Below are 16,938 nucleotides of genomic sequence, written 5' to 3'. Positions count from 1 at the left end.
CCTTTTCCATCTTCTTATGGGAATCAATATATTCTTTTTGCCGTTGATTATGTGTCAAAGTGGGTGGAAGCCATTGCTTCTCCAACTAATGACCATAAAGTGGTGATGAAGTTGTTCAAAAAGATTATATTCCCAAGCTTTGGCATTCCCAAGGCGGTTATAAGTGATAATGGCTCCCATTTTGTGCACTATGCTTTCCGAAAGATGTTGAAGAAGCATGGAGTGAACCAAAGATTTGGTCTTCCTTATCACCCTCAAACCAATGGGCAAGTTGAGGTATCCAATCGTCAAATTAAGTTGATTCTTGAGAAAACGGTTGCAAGGAGTAGGAAAGATTGGGCAAACAAGCTTGATGATGCCTTGTGGGCGTATAGAACGGCTTTCAAGACTCCTATTAGTACCACTCCTTATCGCTTGGTTTATGGGAAGTCTTGTCACCTTCCGGTTGAGCTTGAGCACCGCACTCATTGGGCAATTAAGAAGATCAATTTTGATTTGGCTAGTGCGGATGAGAAACGTTGGTTGGACTTACATGAGTTAGAAGAGCTTCGGTTGGATGCGTATGATTGTGCTAGCTTGTATAAGGCTAGAACCAAGGAGGTCCATGATAATCTCATTGAGAAGAAAGAGTTTGTTCCGGGGGATAAGGTGCTTCTTTTCAATTCTAAAATGAGGCTTTTTCCCGGAAAATTGATGTCTCGTTGGACCGGTCCTTTTGTTGTTCAAGAGGTGTTCTCCAATGGTTCTATTGAAATTTCTCCTTTGGAATTTCGAGGACTTTTAAGGTCAACGGACATAGGCTCAAGCGTTATTATGATGGAGTATTTGTGGGGGTCATCCATGATATGACTCTCTATGATCTTCCTTGAAAGAGGTGGAGGATGTCTAGCTTAAGACTCTAAAATAAGCGCTTCACGGGAGGCAACCCGTGTTCTCTAACTTTTTCTTCCTTTTTCTTTTGATTTTTCTTTGTGGTTTGATGGTGTTTTTGTGATTTAATCTTGTTGTGTTTGATGTTGTAGGTTTGTTTGAGTTGATTCCCAACAACTTTGATGCCAATTTTGAGGTAAATTTGTCCCAATTCTTAAGTTGGAAAAATGGGTAAGTATGGAGGATGGTGAGTGCTTGTGTTTAATTCCTTGATTTTCATGTTTTTCACTCACCAATATGAAGTGTAACTACTGCCTATATGGTTCACCATGACCATCATAGGGGTTGTGCGCACTAGGTGAGGGAGGAAGGAAAACGGGGGAAAGTGCACCAGGTTTGGTGCGGGCGCACATCAGTGAAGTGCGGCCGCACACGAGCTTTGTGCGGGCGCACGTCTCCCGTGTGCGGGCGCACGTCTCCCGTGTGCGGCCGCACATTGCTGGGTGTACGAGCCCTTATTTTTCCCTCTCCTTTTAGGCCGTTTTCTCCCTCCTCTCTCTCTCCTACTTCATTGTACTTCCTACTCTAGATCTAATTGGAGTTGTTCATAGTTCTTCCTCCATCTTCATCATATTATTTTCATTTTTCTTCATCAAATCTCCATAATTTTCACTACTTTGTTGCTCAAATCTTCATTCTACATCACTCAAGGTAATTTTCTCTCTCCTTAGTTTGAAAATTTTGGGTATTTTTCAATTGGAACTTGTTGGTATGTTGTTGGAAATGTTTATGTGTAGTGGTGTTTTTCTTGCTATAATCTTGTGATTTCCTATCAATTGAGAGTATAATTGCATGTTTTATGTGATAAATTTTCAATTTTTATGCCTCATGAGACTTTGAGCTTGATTAGTACTACCATCACTTACATCACCATTATTGCTACTACTTGTTTCAATGTTGATGATTATGAAGATGATGATGTTGATTTTGTGGAATTTTGTTATGATGATGGTATTACTTGAGCATATTATGAATTTTGGCATGAATTTTGTTGGATTTGCATATGGATTAGTTTATGGGTATTTTCGTTGATGTTGATGGTGATAATGGAGACAAGGGTTTGTTGATCATGTGGTATATTGTTGCTTCAACTAATTGTGTTTTGGGATAATATTTGTGACAATTATGGTGCTTTGATTATGCATTGTTCAATTTTATTGAATTTTTGCTCAATTCTTCGAATATTGTACACTTTGTTTTTCCTCCATATTCATGATTAGTTTTTGGCATATTATTCCTATTTTTGAAGCCATTCTCATTGTCCATTATTTTGTAGATGGTTGGTCCAAGGCAAGCAAAACGTGCCAAAGTTGTAAATCCAAGAGAAACTCTTGATCCACCTTCTACCGTCAAGGAAACATATGGCATTCGGTTTAGGGTCCAAAAACATTGGGATCGTTTTGTGAGTCTATCATCGAGGAAGCTTTATTCTACAAGGTTCTACGATCAAGATACCACCACACTTCTAGGGATCGATGATGATGTTAGAATGCTAGCGCGAAACATGGGCCTTGAGGAGTTCATTGATCTAAGTGCTCCTACATTCCCTCGGCTCACTTATTTTCTTTCATCTCTCGATGTGCACAAAAGCGGTAATGACAATGAGTATCCTACACTTTTCTTCCAAGTGCTCAATGAAGATTATTCTATTCCCCTCTCATACCTCAACTAGATGTTTCGTTTCCCGGAGCCCATCGAGGGTGTACCTTTGATTTATCCGACTTATGAAACACTTCATTCGGATCATAATTACAATGAAGATGATTGGTGGGATAGCATTTCTCAAGAAGAAGCCTATCATGCTCAAACTTCAAAGTCGGCTTCTATCATCCATGGTGCGATGCGCTACTTTAGCCGCATCCTTACTTATGCCTTCTTCTCCAAGGAATATCTTGGAGCTATGTCACAAGAACAACTTAGTTGGTTATGGTTGGCAAATCAACCTAAGGATGAGGAAGTTGAGGTGATCGACTTCGCTAGGCACTTGCTCGACCGTTTTATCGATATTAGGGACGGTTTCTTCCTCTCGAGGAGCATACAAATTGGTGGTATGATTACCATTATTGTGTTGTCACTTAAGAAAAAGTATGCGGCCATGGTTGAGAAGCTTAAGGAGATTCAAGATCCAAGAGAGAAGACTCCATCCTATTTGTTGAGCACGTTTGCCTTGATTAATCAAAAGTTCATTGAGCGCACTATAATGGAGGATTTGTTCATTTGGAAGGTGTCTAGGACCACCGATTGGTGCCTCATCCCCTATGAAGGGTCTATGGTGAGGGACATGAAGTCACTCTACCCTTGGAAGCCATGTAAGAGGGATATTCCAAGTTCTCTTCGTCGGGTTTCCTTGCCTTCTAAGGGAAGTGCTCCCCAAAAGTCTAAGGCTTCATCATCCAAGGGAGGTAACCCTAGTACTTCTTCTCCTACTTCTCTTTCTCCTTCTTCTCCTTACTAGCATGACATGTCTAGTTTGCATGATAAGATTGATGCCCTTACATTTGCTTTGTCTTGTTCCTAATCTATGGGGAATGGTTGTTTGGAGGGTAGTTATGACTATCATGCTAGGAGGTTATATGATTTGCATGTTTCTAGGGGGGGAAATTGAGCCGTATGTGAACTACCCATACCTCCCGGTCCAAGAGGGCCCTATCCCACAATGGGAGCCTTATGACAAGGCTGTGGGGCCCTGTCTTTGTTATCCCCATTGGGAGGGTCCACATGTGGCACATAGTGCCATTCGTGGGACCTCTAGGGGGGATTATGATTACAAGAGGCCGGGAGGGTGTGACTAGACTTATGATCCAGCTAACCCTGCTCCTGTCCCTTCCCCTGAGACTAAGGGGAGGTGGGGTCGTTCGGGCCCACCTGTTTTGGATGATTGGTCTGAGTATTTTGCTGCTTATGCCCTTAGGAGGTTGGGTAGGGCTAAGGGGAAGAATGTTGTTCCTAGTGTTGATTGTAACATTGGTGGGGGGAGCTCTAGTTCTACCCCCTACTTTAGTGCCGAGTGAGCCATGTTGGCTACCCCCCCCCCCCCCCCTCTTTTTATGGTTGTTATATGATTGTGTTTCTTGCTTGCCCTATAGTTGGGATTAGCTTGGGGAAGAGGTAGCTCGTATCTAGCTTGGGGGAGTTGTTTTAGGTTGGTTGTGTTTTGCATGTCCTCCCTTTTGCTAGTGGTTCATTTAGCATTATTCCTTCTTAGCCTCCATGTTCTTTTTCTGCACTGCTGATTCTGTGATGATTTCTTTGATGATTTCTTGATGATGACTTACTCTGATTCCCTATCTGTCTACTCTACCGTTGTTCTGACGATTCTTGTTGATGATGATGTTTCATGTTAGTTGATATGTTGTTTTTCTGTCTCTGATATATATTTTTTATTTGCTGTCGTTATGCTGCCGAATTTTCGGCTGATTTCATTTGGAAGTTACTGACAATTTTCTTTGTATATAGATTCTTTTATTTTTCTTTTTCTCACTTGGTCACTCGAGTATGCTTTTGGCTATGGATTGCAACAGAAGTGGTTCCTTTCTACCTCGGTTATTTTTGCTAAGCATGGAGTACCCGGTGAGATCATTCTTATTTTTCTCTTTATTTTTCTTTGGTTGCATAGCCTAGGTTTAGTTTAGGAAGAAGTTGAATGGTTCAAGGATGATTGCTTGTTAACACGTAATGTGTTTGGGATCGTTGACGATGATGTCATTCGATCACTTATATGTCAATTGGGATCTTTATGTGTTTAAACTTGCTTTCTAGTCCATTTCTTCACTTTTCTCCTATTCTCCTTTTGCTATGTTTCCTTTTCTTTTCCTTTCCTTTCTTTTATTTTTCTTTTCTTTTATTTTCTTTTATTTTGCTTTCTTTTCGTGATGTGATTTCGAGGCATATTTTTCCTTTTTATTTCTTTTTGAATTGAACTTTGCACATTGGACTTTGTCTTTTGCATGATTTTCTTCCTAGGTGGTAAAGGTATGCACGGTTTGAGATTATGTTTGGTTGACTCTAGGATAGGTGTATGCTAGGGTAGTTGGTTTTGTTGGGGTTTGGTGAGTCCGACTCACCGCGGAAACAACCCCTCTCGAGGAACCACTCGCAATAATTAAAATCACAAAGCATAAATAAATATTCACAAAGAAAAGATAACGAATCTTACCCTCGAAGCGAGCTTCGCCCAAAACCTGGGGCTCTTACTTGAAAGCTACTAGCACTTCAAGCGCCATGCCTCCGACGGTATCCACCCACAAATGGGCGAACACAACTTTAAGGTCCGCTACCTTGGAGTTAGCAAGGTCCGACTAAAACCCGAGTGTTATGTAACTTTAAGAGTTTTCCCAAAAATTATGGAATGCTCCTTTTAACTCCCACTCAAGCACTTTACTCTAAATCCCAAGCTTGGTATTTATAGAGGAAAGTATGAGTGGGTATTTCTATCCCATCAATGTGGGATCATGAAATTCAACAAATTAATTTAAAGCTAAATTAAATTAAAATTGCAAACTAATAATAAATCTACAAGTGGCATTACCTTGTGAGATGGGTTGGTGAGGACCACATGGAGAGTAAGGGACCATACTTGCTCCCCACTCAATACTCTCCTTGTGCCACATGTCCTCTCCCACTTACTCCCATATTCCAAGCTTCCCCTTATTCATGGCCCTATGGCCCGAGCCAAGCCACGAGCCAAGCCCGAGCCCGGCCTAAGCCCGGCCCGCAGCCAGCCCGCACCAGCTGCTGCTGCGATTTGGTACGGCTGCGGCTGCTGCTGTGCCTAGCCGCGGCTGCTAGCATGGTGTGCTAGCTCGTCTTGCCCCTAGCATTCGGATGCTCGAGGCACACCGATGCTAGGGGTATTTTCGGGAATATGGTCGATTTATTATTATTTTGCGCGTCTTGTCTTTTATCATTTTAGACTCGACTTCCGACAATCGGTTTCGATGCTCTAAGCTCGAATTACCGTCGTCTAAATATTTAACACTCAGGCGACGAATTAATTTCTTCCGAATTAATTCGTCGAGTTGGTTCGCATATATTTGCTTGGGTGTGACCCGAAGGGTTTAGTCAAGATTAAGCTGTAATATTAATTATATTAATATTACTGATCGGAAGCGGCCTCCACCCAGGCATTCCGATCACTTGATCTTACTGAATATATTAGCTTTCTAATAATTCTGAACCCGCTATCAGAATAATACACTTGTTCGAAGGACACCATTCCTTTCAGGTTTGAACTAGAAGGATCATGAAGCCGGATTCTACTTGTTTGTGGCATGCTTGTAGTTGCTCCCTATAGTCAATTTGACACCATTAGTGAGTTTTTGCTACATCCATGTGAAGTTCATTGTTTTTCAAGCCTTCAACATTCTTTGTATGAGCGGCGTGGATCCTTGACTATGCAAACCTAATCTAATAAAGCTTGATGTATGATTCTCAAACCCGAGACCGAACTTTCTAGGAAGGACAAAGGCACCTTTTTCGGGGTGGTATTTTTCATTTTTAGGATACTTTGTTATTTTCTTTGTTTTTGGGTTTACATTTGCCCCCTTGCAACCATTTGAGCCTTATACCTTCTTTTCAAGCCACATCTTTAGATCTTTGGCTTTTGTTTCATTTTCTTTCTTTTCTTGGTTTTTGTGAAGCAATTGATCATACTTGATGGAGTTTGTGGTGGAGAAGTTGAGATGTTTGGTTCTTATAAAAGCAAGATTGTGTTATGAATTCTTTGTAAAAAAACAGCAAATGAGTATGAGTAAAAGCCATCCTATATCATAAAAGGCATGGACTAATAAGTTGCATTTAAGAAAGAGCCGTCCGATTTAAGTACAAGGCAAGGACATTGCAAATTCTAGTAAAAGGAAAACAAAACAAAATAATTGAAAAAGTGAAAATTCAAAAATATTTTGATGTATTCTTTTCTCCTTATAAGCATTGAGGACAATGCTCCATTTTAGCTTGGGGGAGAAGCGCATACGCTTTTTGTGTATATCTTTGTGATTTATAGCTTTGAATAAGCTTGGGGGTGTGAATATTTTTGTTTGGATTGGTGTTTACTTGATTGTGTTTCCAAAGAAAGGAGCCCTCTTTGCTTCACTTTTAAGAAAACCACCAAATTTCAAATTTTTAGCCTATCTTCACCCTTGTTGCCTTACGTTACAACCTTGGGGAAAGACCTTTCGACCTAGATAGTTGAGTCACTATTCGGGGGAGGGCATCATGGGTCATTGCCTAAGGAAAGGGGATGCATAGTCAAGATTGTCGAGTAGCCTAAATAAATCTCTTTTTCCGGTTCCTTCGAGGAATCATTGGGATACTCACTAAGGGGAGATTTGAGACTAGTGGGGAGAACGCGGTAAGATTGTTTGGGATGAACGTGGATTGTGATGTCTAGTTCCTATGCTTAGCATACCCTATGTTTCAATCAACCTTAGATATCTTGAAAAGTGCATACCTTAATTACTTGAGGAAGATTTTCATTCATTTGCATTATAGTCTTTATGTGAGCTCATTTCGCAAAGGTTTGTTTTCATTTTCTTTTCTTTTATTTTTATGGTTTGCCTTATTGATGTTTGGTGGAGAGTTATGGGTCATACTCTTAGGATACCCTTACGAGACCTCACTCGTCCTCATAGGCGACTTTGGGGTTTAAAGGGCTTGTTGTAGCTAAAAACAACCGTGATTCCTACGATAGTGAGTCATAGTGTATATTCTTATCTTGAGTCTTTCTTTTTCATTTTCAATAAATTTTTCATCCTTAATCTTTCTTGCTTTGTTTTGCTCGAGGACGAGCAAAAGTTTAGCTTGGGGGAATTTGATGAGTGACATTTATGGCACTCATTTGATCTCTTTTTGGATGAATTTCATTTCATTTTGTTACTCTTTTCTTTAGTTTTCCTTAGTTTTATTCTTAATTTCATCATTCTATGCTTTTCATAGTTATTTTCTCTATTTTGTGCATTTTATAGTTTATTTGTTGTTTTTCCCTTTTATTTGTTTTTTCTCTCTTATTTGTAGGTTATGATCGATTGTCCAAGAATTCTCGAGCTTCCTTTCCTTGGTTTTTCATCGATTTTGATGCCTTATGCTTGTGCAAAGAGTTTCAAGTCAAGGGGGATCTGAGGAGAAAGCTTCAAGGCCTTGGTTATGCTCTTTTCATGGCTTATATTCTTCAAGAATTCCAAGAAAGTTGCTGCCTACCTTGTCCTCCATCACCATCATCAAAGGTGTCCGCACCTCATGAGCTAGGACGAAGAGAAGAAAGGAGGTTGCCCAGTTTGGTGCGGGCGCACTCGAGGAGTGTGCGACCGCTCATATGTCGAGTGCGGCCGCACACCAGGTGCGTGCGGGCGCACCTTTCTGGGTGTGTCCCGTGCGCGCTTCTCTCTCTCCTCCGAGCGTCCGCACCGGTGTGGGTCTATTTTTGGACGTCAATCCTAACTTCCCCTTTGTATATATAGTTATTTATTTCCATTTTTAGAGGGGGAATTAAATCTTCATTAGTTAGAATTAGATTAGATTAGATCTTAAAGAGAGAAAAACACTAGTTCTTAGCTTTTTAGAGAGAGAAAATGTGGGTTTGATGATTAATGATTGAAGATTGCTACATTTGATTTGATTTCTATCAAGTTTGTAAGGATTCTTTACTCTTTAATGCAATTTAATGTTTGATTTCATTAGTATTGTTGTTTGATTTGGTTGATTAATAGTTTGATTGATTTGGATTGAATTTGTTGATTTCAATTGATGAATTTGGGTATGATGATTAGTTTAGCTTTGATCTTGATGTTTTTCATGAATTGTGAGTAGTTTTATTGCTAGGGTAGTGGTGAAGCATGTATTGATGATGAATTGAGATTAATTTGGGGAAATTGATTGAGTTGATAATGTGATTAAATTGGTTGATTGATTTTGTGCATGTGTGTTCTTGATTAGGCTTGATCACCCTTGTTATTCACACTAGATTGCATTGTGAGTTCACATTGATACGGACCATTGATTTTATGCTTACATTTACTCGATTGAGATATCTTGTGTTTTTTCCTAGCTAGTGTTTGATGTAGTTGGCGCTAATTAGACCTCTCGGAGAATAGCATGATGTGCTCTTTTGGTTGCAATTTCGGTTCATTGCTTGACTTGATTGGTTGACTTCCCAAATTGATTGAACTTCATTGTTAATGCATGTGGATCCATTCCCCTAGTGTCTTTACATTTGATTTAGTACAAGTTTATTGCATTGCTTAGCTTAGTCTTAGTTCCTACCATAAACCCCGCACTTGACTTCGGTGTAGCTTGACACTAGGCGATATACATTCAATCTCCATTCCTTTGGGTTCGACCTTGACTTACCACTACACTTCCATAGGGGTTTGTTGAGTTATAAATATTGTTTGATTGGGAGGGGAGGTATCCCAACGACCTACCATTCCTCCTTCTATCAAGTGGCTATACAGCCGGTCTCAACCTAGACTAGAGGCCAATTGCCTGATGGTTGCTTTTTTCATAAAATCGCCTGTCCCGAAATGGATAATGGAGTTCGTCGACACCCCTCCGGGTGCAATCGTTGCAGAGAGCAGCCTATCTGTTTGCTCTACGTACCTATGCAGACGACAAAGATTGAACGACCAAATTGGTCAACTCATAGCCGTCTGACCAGAATAGTCTATAAAACGATTAAGTTTTCGAAATACAAGATGGCTTAAGACATCAGCCGGTTTCCGACCGAAGTTCTTACTTAGGCTTTTCATTCCAAAATTGCACACTCTCCCACTAGGGCAAAAGAGTTGTGTAATGGCTAAGAACCGGGAGAGCACATTTCTTGCCCAGAAGAGCCGATTCCTTATTATACCGGCGCAGAGTCCAGTTTTGTCTCATTGTGGGGGAGGAGATTAAGTAAAATTTCTCCTTCCATCCGGACCATTTGGACACCTTGTCAAAAGTTATTTGGTATTGGGGCAAGGTGGTAAGAGTGTACCATGCCCCATGACCGCCTGGGGCCTTGCTCAAGTAGTGCATGTGAGCAAAGGCAGAAAAACTGGGATCTATGTCCTGGAACTTGCAGGCGGTGATATAGCTTAGTATATTCATCCACGAGTTGGGAGTGAGCTGCCAAACACCCAGATCGTATCCCTTGAGGATCTTTCTTATCCTCGTATGGAGGGGGAACCGGAGGTCGGCTCCTATCACAGCCTCAAAGCAAACGAAGTAGTTGTCTTCATTTTTTATGTCGTCCCCCCAAGCCATAACTGCGTCCCCAGGCGGAACAGTTATATCCCACCCCTTTCCGAAGGGGTACTTCTCTTTGAAGGCTTTGAAGCCACTCTCTAGTGGGCTATATCACCCGGAAGCATCCTTGCCTTCTTTGGGTCAGGGTTAACGGAGGTCTTGGGTGGCTGATGGTAGTAAGCCGCAAAATTATCTTGCCCAGAGCCCGAAGCCTCTGACCCTGATCTCTCAGCGGCGTCCTTACTGCCTGACCCTTTTTCCGCCTCTTGAGAGGAGACGGCTTCCTCAGCGTCTGCCTCCCTCGCGTTACTTTGGGAAGAGGGGGCACCATCTTATGAACCTTCTTGCTCATCTGGACCATCATAGTCCACGTCACAAATTACCTCATCTGCGAGCACTTCCCTAGCGCGCCGCCGTCTAGGCTTAACAATCGTTTGTTTAACTCTGGCCATTGTGTCATGTAAAGACACAGAGAAGGAGGAATTCGGGGATGAGCAAAGCAGTTCCGACTTATCAGAAAAGGCACCCCCGGTTCTAGATTCAGCCGTACCAAATGTCCTAAGCAGTGCCGCGTGTGTGGATGGAGAGTCCAATTTTATTTTCGAAGAACGTTTACAGACGGAAAAAAGAATGTATATAGACGGAAATGACGAAAACCTAAAAGAGGGTACAAGTAGTTACCTTACTTTAGCTCTGGAAAACTCTAAAAACTACTACAGTCGGGTGACCAGGTGTTGTCAAAGAACGCACACGGAAGTCTTGACAAAACTGACGCACATGGAATCAGAGTGTCTCTTTCTAAAATCTCTCTTTCTCTCTCTAAAAAGTCAATGAAATGGAAATACTGAGAGGAAGAGGAGGGGTAAAACCCTATTTATAAAAGGGTGAAACGGGGGCATCCCCGTCACACTCCGAATTAATTACTAGTCATTTTTACTGTTCACCTCTCATGGGGGAACACGTGTCACAGGCGCCACGTGGCCTGCCATGTCACCCCTGTGAGGGGCAAATGTATAGGGTAAAAATGCCCTAGACACATGGACCAATGAGAGGGCTCCACGTGTCAAGGGCTGGCAGGTCATCAAAGACCATTCACCAGCTGACACGTGGCTATCCCAGAGCTTCATCAGAATTGCGACCTTCAATGGCCTAATTCCCGAGAATCCGCACTTTGCAGCACAGCCCATCAGTCCTAGGTCATAGTGACCTAGGGAGGGGCATATTTCCCAACGACCCTATAAATAGGGAGATATTCCCCCATTTTGGGGAAATCTACAATCATTTATTACACTCATATTCTCTCACATCAGAGAACACCTGAGCTTAGAATCCAAGCAGATACCCACCTAAATTTCTGCACTCTTTACTCCTTTTTAAGTTACTTACTTGACCTTTGTGACGTAACTCTCCCAAGGGACAAAAACATCCCAAAACAACTCTCAAAATTTTATTATCTTATGAAGAAAATGGTCGATAATGAAGATGCAAAGATTTGCAAAGTAATCATAACTAAACCTATGCAATAAGTGAACGACAACAATCACAAATTGCGGAAAAGAAATAAAGCATATTAATATGGGTGTGATTTCTGTAAATGTTTTATGAAGAGTATTACTCTTAAAAACATTTGGGAAAACCATTAATCATAACATGAAACACTGTAAAGTTTCATGGTGGAATAATTATTTCTAAATAGTCCACAAAACTGTTAATTGTGGTTTAGAATTAAATATTGAGTCCATTCGATTTGGAGAATATTCAAAATAGGGTATCAAGACAATGCCTTGGATAAAGAAACACCTATATAGTGAACATTGAATATTTTAATCGAAAATTATCCCTAATCGAGGTCATTTAAATGGTGGACGATTAATATGATTTATAGCACCGTTTCTTGTGCTACGAGGACATAAATCATTTACACATGTATTGGTTTAGAACCATACTGGATCGACCTATGAGAATACTTTAAGAGATTCGAAAATCGTCATAAGTATACTTCTCATTATTGATATCGGATACCTTTTCCTCAACCACGAGTATTGTGAGTTGTCTTGTTTGAGTACTAGTCCGCTTTGATGTTGGTCAAACGTCTGCTTGAGGAAGACATACAATTCTATGAGGATTCGCTTGAGGAAAGAAAAAGGGAGTGCATGGAGGAAAAGGCTTCTTTCACTCATTACCTCTTTCAAGTTGAAGAAAGAGAGGGGAGCGTCGTAATGGAGCACCAAAGGTAGACTTGAAACCTCTACCTTTGGGCTTGAGGTATGCATATCTTGACTCCAATGAGTGTTTCCACGTGATTATCAATTCTAACCTAACGAAGGAGCAAACCTCCCTCTTGATTAATGTTTTGAGAAAACACAAGAAGGCTTTGGGTTATACCATCGATGACATCAAAGGTATAAGTCCATCTTTATGCATGCACAAAATTGATCTAGAGGGAAATGATAAGTTCGTTAGACAAAGGCAAAGGAAGCTTAACCCATCCATGGAATAGGTTGGGCGGAAGGAAGTGGCTAAGCTTCTTGAAGAGGGAATTTGATGAGTGACGTTTATGTCTTTCTTAGGGAGTAGTTTTAGAATCATTTCGGGCACGATTTCTCTTATTTTTCCTTTTACTTTTCTTGTATTTTCGTTAATAGACTTTCTAGTTTATTTCGTTATTTTGGCATGTTTTAGTTCTGTTCATGATTTTATTAGTTTTAAGTTTATTTTCTTATTTTATTTACCTTAAAACCAGATCCCCCATCTTTAGCGGACGCTTAGACACTTGGAGATTATATGCCCTTTTCATCCTCAAATGATATATTTCATGTCTAAGTGTCGCATTGCCCCTGGCATTTGAGAGAAAGTCCAGGGCGGTCTTCATGGCCTCCCAATTGGCCGATTCATCATATAACATCACTCGAAGTGTAGGCTCGTACACCTTAATCGGGAGTACTGCTTTGGCACCATAGACCAAAAATAATGGGGTCTCTCCTGTGGAACTTTTTGTTGTGGTTCGTATGGACCATAACACATTAACCAACTCATCGACCCACAAGCCGCCTGCTTTCTCAGGCTTGCGCTTGATACCATTGGAGATCAACTTATTATAGGCATCAACTTGGTCGTTGGCTTGTGGTCGGCCGACTGAGGCAAAACAATGAGTTATGCCTTGGCCTCCCAACCATTCCTTGAGCTGGCACGTTTCAAATTAGGGTCCGTTATCGAACACCATTGACTGAGGTACTCCATAGCGAGTAATTATGTTTTTCAAATGAAAGCTGACACATCTGTCCAATTAATTCCTCGGACAGCATCGGCTTCAACCCACTTTGTAAAGTAGTCAACTGTTACTAACACATATCGCCTTTGACCAGACATTGGCGTGTACGGACCCAACATGTCCATGCCCCATTTTGCAAAGGGGGGCGGACTACTTATGGCCGACAAATTGTTAGCCGGGCGATGGATTAGGGTCACAAACTTTTGGCACTTGTCGCATTTCTTCACCGTTTGCATGGCGTTTGCATTTATGCTCTGCCAATAGTACCTTAGGTGGGTGGCCTTTTCAGCCAAGGCTCGTCCTCCAATATGGGAACCACAATGCCCCTGGTGGAGGTCGTCCAGCACATCATGGCCCCTCTCAGGGGTAATATACTTCAAATAAGGCTTCATAAAAGCTTGTTTTAATAACTCCCCGTTCTTCATCTCGAACCAGGCCGCTCTCTTTTTCATCAACCAGCTCTCTTCCGGATCGGCTGGGAGCAATCCATCCCTTAGGTAGGAAATGATTCCATCCATCCAAGTTGAGCTCCTATCAATGATATGTTCTGGCTCAGCATCAATACTCCTCTTTTCATTTACTTCCCAAAACACTGATCCGGGAGTATCACATGATGTCGAGGATTCTAGTTTGGAGAGGGCGTCCGCTTGATGATTGGACGAACGTGGAACTTGTTATAGGGTAAAGTGCTCTAGGCTCTCGGCCTCTTCTTTAACCATCTTCAAATATTTCATCATGGCCGGCTCCCTAGCTTCAAAGTCACCATTCACTTAGCTGACTATTAGCTTATTGGAGTCCGAGCTCACATCAATCTTTGTTGCTCCTGCCGCCTTAAGAATATTGTTTGGTTTAGTACGGGTCGTATAGCCAACACTAGGACCTATTTGGGTGACACGTGAAGTTAGAAGGTTGATTAAGGATTGTTGTGTGGTTAGGTGGCTAGAATCCATAAGCTTGGGGCTTCTTCTTGGGCTTGATAAAGTAAGGGTTTGACTTTGTTCAGGAGATTGAATTTTAGATGGTCCATGAGATGAAGGGGTCGGAGATAGATTACTAGAATTTTGTTCTTCGGGCATACCCCTCTTACCCCTCCTAACTGACGGTTTAGTTATTATTTGTTTAGGTGGTGCTGCTGAAGCACTTACATTCAACCTTACCTTTTGAACTAAGGTCCAAATAAAATTAGGTTGCTTCAAACAACCAATCCATTTGTCTATGCTTTTGGACTCAACTACCTCAAACATGATCATTAGTGTTTTATCACCAGTAAGTGCATGACTCTTCCCATTAGAACAATAACTTAACTCAGGAAAAGTAGGGAGTTCATACCCAAAAGAATTAAAATTTTCAACCATATCATTCACTACATCTATCAGCAAACATTCATCTATATTAGCAACCATAACATCAATATAGTTACCATTTTCAAAACCCTTTCACCCATTCTGCCAATAAAAAACAAGGGGCACAAAACCAATGTATAATCATTAACCAACATATACATAGACACAATTGACCTAAACCCTATTTTACTTAATTACTCCCTCCGTTTTTAAATACTTGCTCCACTTTCTTTTTCCGGCCATTTTTAAATACTTGTTCCATTTCCTAATTCGAAAAGCTTTTACAATATTTAATTAATTTCTCTCACCTAGTAGACCCAACACAAATCATATTCTATTAATTTCATTTTCTCTCTCCTCCCATTCTCTCCACTACTTTTGCTTTATACAATTTTTTATTCTTCCACCCACGCCCATGATATGTCTAGTTTATGTAGTATTTTACCCCCGTCCCTTGGTCATTATTAGTAGTGTTTTTTGGCTCTTTAGAGCCTCTTTTATTACTAATATGTGTTTTCTGGTGTTTTCGTAGTTTTGGTTGAGTTTTGTAGGGAATTGCACCTTTGGAGTACTTTCCCGGGATTTTATGGAGCAACTACGAGCATTGGAGGAGCACGGCCATCTTTCGTAGCCCAAGATCGGTTAGAGTAATCAAACCGGTGAATAAGGGCTCGACTTGTGTGAAGACAAGGCATTTGGACCGAATGATTAAAGCCCCAAAGAGGATATTTGGTTTGGGCCAAGTTACGAGCCTAAACGAGGAGTCCAAGCGGCCCAAGGGTGTCCACTCGATGGTCCGCCCGATGGCGCGCCCGATCGGGCAAAGAAGACTTATATCGCAGCAGCCCTTCGCCCGATCAAAAAGGTGCGCCCGGTCGAGCGGTGTGGCGCCCGGTCGGGCGCGTGTCTCTGATAGATCTTTTAAGCATCGTTTAGTTTGTTTTAGTTTAGGATTCTTGCTTATTATAAATATGTTTTCGTTAAGCAACTTTAGTATTCTTTTACACTTCCTTATTCTCTCTTTACTTTTGTAATTCTTTCTCTAGACTTCCTCTCTTTACTTAAGCTTATTTTCTTTCTCTACACTTTATACTTTGTTCTTTACTCAACTCTTTATTCCTATTACTTTGGTAACGATTTCTTTTCTCTTAATCTCAGTTATTTATTTTATTCCTTCGATCATGTCTTATTTTATTGCTTTGATTAGTTTAGATTTAATTATGTGTGAGTAGTTCTCTTTCTAGGGTTTATGGGGATCCATAAATAATATGAAGGGGTAATTTATTATTGTTTATTATCAATGCTAGATTAATTTCCTATTGATTGATTTAATGCTCTGTGACTAGATTAGGCCTGATCTTTTATGCATGAATTTGACAATATTGATTCGAGATTCGAGATATGAGAATTGATGTTTAGGTCTAGTTTCAATAGGCAGGTTAATCTATAAATGGTTAAGTCGAGATTCCAGAGATGAGATTTAATACCGGTAGATTAATTCTGTGATTGTAATACGTAGCGAAAGCCCTTTATAATCTGGTTAATTGATGCATTGATGATTAGTTATTATGTTTTACCCTGGAGTATTATTTATTGGTGAACCTATGCCCTAGGTCTTTAATTCATTGATTCCTCCTATTTTATTCTCACTACTTATATTCTTCGTAGTATAATCTTTAAATCACAACAAATTGTTACTAATAATTTAGATTGCTATTAATTAATTAGGAATAGAATGACTAGTTTCCCTGTGGATTCGCCCTTACTTCCCTACCTACTTTAGTTATAGGACTTAGGTAATTACTTTTGATTAGGTGATACGACTTTAGCCTGTGAGCCCACTACCTCCATATTTTATCACTTTCTCCAATTTCTCCTAAAACTCTGCGCGTGGAGAAATGGAGCAGGTATTAGAAAACGGAGGAAGTAACACTTACCAACTGTATTTAAAAAAAACAAAACCCAAGAATCAATTGCTACATCAACAATCACAATTTCGCCCAAATATATGTAAAACAACAAAGAATTGCTCTATGCTTCAGAAATTTATGTGAAATTACCTGTCTTGGAAGCCGAAATTTTCGATCTTAGGTGAAATACAATTGCCCAGCCACCACGACTCCATTTTGCAACCAAAATGCAACCCACAAACACGAGTTTTGATCCACCAAATTC

Source organism: Chenopodium album, chromosome 27, assembly GCF_948465745.1.
Source record: "Chenopodium album chromosome 27, dcCheAlbu1.1, whole genome shotgun sequence".
Classification (NCBI taxonomy): domain Eukaryota; kingdom Viridiplantae; phylum Streptophyta; class Magnoliopsida; order Caryophyllales; family Amaranthaceae; genus Chenopodium; species Chenopodium album.
Note: the sequence above shows the minus strand (reverse complement) of the source record.